The sequence below is a fragment of the Engraulis encrasicolus genome, chromosome 7 (assembly GCF_034702125.1).
Source record: "Engraulis encrasicolus isolate BLACKSEA-1 chromosome 7, IST_EnEncr_1.0, whole genome shotgun sequence".
Lineage (NCBI taxonomy): Eukaryota > Metazoa > Chordata > Actinopteri > Clupeiformes > Engraulidae > Engraulis > Engraulis encrasicolus.
In genome coordinates, this window is record NC_085863.1 from 7,825,258 (window position 1) to 7,828,109 (window position 2,852).

Below are 2,852 nucleotides of genomic sequence, written 5' to 3' on the forward strand. Positions count from 1 at the left end.
TTACACCTCCCCTTGAGTTAAATAATAGGGTTTTACCGTTCTCCTGTACTTTCAACAGTTAACATTGAGTCCTATGAGACCAGTTAGCCGCGAGCTGGTCTCATAGGGCTCAATGTTAACTGCTAGTGTAGTGGGCGAGACCGTTACAGGAAGTAGTTCGACTACGCCACCCCCGGGGGTGGAGCCCCCGGAGGAAATGAATTAGGGGTAGTTACAGATACCCGGACCAACACACAATGTTACACGCACAATAGATTACCAGGCAAACACAGGTTCGTGCACAATTGAGGTAGAGACAGTGGTGACCATTAATAAGTCCAATCTTTTATTATTCTTTGCGTTATAAAAATATATTTTATTCACTCTTTGCAATAAATATAAAAAAGGTAAAAGGTACTCACAATTCACAAAGTACAGTGGTGGGGGGGTGTGGATGTCGCAAGCACCCGCGGATCTATAAACACCTGCCCCCCAAAGTATGTTTCACGTTAACAGGTAAAGTGCGGGGGTGGGCGTGCTGCCCCCCACACACGCGGATCTGTAAACACCTGGCCCCAAAGTATGTTCACTAATTCACAATAGTAGACAACACACCTGGTAGCCTTAGGGCCTTAGAACCCACACTCAGGTTGTCATTACTTTGCCACTAGGGGCTTTGGCACGGGGCGTAACACAATAGGGCGAAAATGGCACACCTCAGGATTAACACAAGAAAAAGTTAAAGAAAAGAAATCAGTTCACAACAAAACAGAAATAATTAACGGCAAACAGAAACAACCAAGAAATCATAGCAAACCATGCCCCAAAATAAATCAAAAACCAATTAACACATGCAGTTACATAAGAAGAAATTAGATTAATTGACGATGAACTAATGAAAAAAAAAGGAAATTAGGCACAGCAAACGAAAGAAAAACGAAAATCAAAACATGAGGCTAAACCAACCCCAGAGGCTCAGCTCAGTGCAGCTCCCCTAGGTTATCCCCACACACACTCACACGCACCAACGTACACAAACGCACACACACTGTGGAATGGCTCACCACCAGCTCACACCGAGAAGAGCGACCACACACACCCACACCCACACACAAACGTCCAATTTCCCGATGGCCAGGAAGCAGCAGCCGAGATACGGGTTCCCGGCTTCCAGAGGCTCCACACAACCCGGGGCCTAAAAGTACGACGCTCGTGCACCTAAACGCGTGGTGTGTCTGACCACGGCCACACGGATAACAACCTGTGAGGGAGGAGGACGAGCGTTAGCCAAGCTAGCAGCGACCCCCACTATGACACGATTCTGCCTGCCGAGAAGGTTGAGTTACCCTTACCGGAGAGAAGAGGAAGAGATGGAGTAGGGAGATGAGGGGTGGGGGTTTCGTGCCACCGAAACATGACGCGATTTCTCCACAGTCGGTCAGTTGCCAAATACACAGAGTGGTACCACGGCCGAGGCGCCGGTAGCGATCGCAACACGCGGATTGAACACTGAAACCATAATAATGGGCGCGTCGTCGTCCGTAGCAACCATGGTTACGAAAACCAAAACAAGCAGGGCGGGGTATTAAAAAGGCACAAGCTAACCCACTATAATACATACCCGGCGTGCAGGAGACGGGAAATGCGCCAAGGTAACCGTTGTTGGTGTGGTCCACCGACGTCTCTTGCCAGTGGAAGAAGACGAAGAAAGAAGCAAGAGATCACTCTAGCCAAGTAAGAGACGCCAAGTTGGAATCACAACATTTAGAACAGCAGACGCGATGAAGTTAGACCACTAGACTGCTGGCTAGCACATAAACAGCGACAAGAAATGGTCCACATACTCACGAGGACAAGAAATGGTCCACATCTCCTAGATCTGAACTGGACACCGCACTCCTCTCGAACTCGACGGCGCAAGGGGAGAACAAAAGCAACCACAGCATTCGCCCGGTGGCGATGATGAAACGCGCAAAGGGGGCAACTTTTGCAGGCCTTAAAGAATAATTATCCGAAATACTAGCCACTGGCACGTTTGGTTTATGAAGAGACTTCCCATAAGCCTCTACGAGCGGCGTGGTGACGTGTGCCGCAGCGTCAGACTTTCCCTTAAAGGAGCAGCGCTCCACTACACTAGCATGAAGGTAAAATTTGCACTGCCATACCCAGAAAATGGTTGAAGGTACAGGAGAACGGTAAAACCCTATTATTTAACTCAAGGGGAGGTGTAATATAAGCGTATTTCCAAAAATGGGACAGTATCACTTTAAGTCCAAAAGGGGGTCCCCGCTGAAAAGGTTTGGGAACCGCTGCAGTAGGGTGAGGCATTGTTTGCTTTACAGGACTGTGCTAAGGCCGCTTGTGCTGATCAAACTCCATGAATGCTAATGAAAAAAATAATCAAATCTTCACACAAAAAGTCAGAGCTCTCTGTGGTTTTATTGGAGAGCTCCAATACCTTTTCTGGAGTCTTTATCGTTGTGAAATGCAGCTGTGTATACATACATTTAGGCTGAGGTTTCTGTGCAAGGCATAATTCAAATACCAGACTTCACTTATCTTCAGAGTGGAGGAAGGTACGTATGCAAGAACCAGATAAAAGAGTTTCACCTAAAAATAAAGATGGTCAGACAGTAGCAGAGTTTTACTTCCTTTGCTGAGTGATATTCCACTGATATAGGCTACATCAGTGTTTCTCAACCTTTTTCTAGGCGAGGCACCCTTTCAATTCATAAAAAATTTAAAGGCACCCCAAACCAACAAGCCGTAACATGGCATTGCATCCGATACCACACAAGCTTAGAAACACATTTTGAGACGTCATACGACCTACGTTCAAAGTTGCAGCTGACTGGGGCGACCTATATTTACTT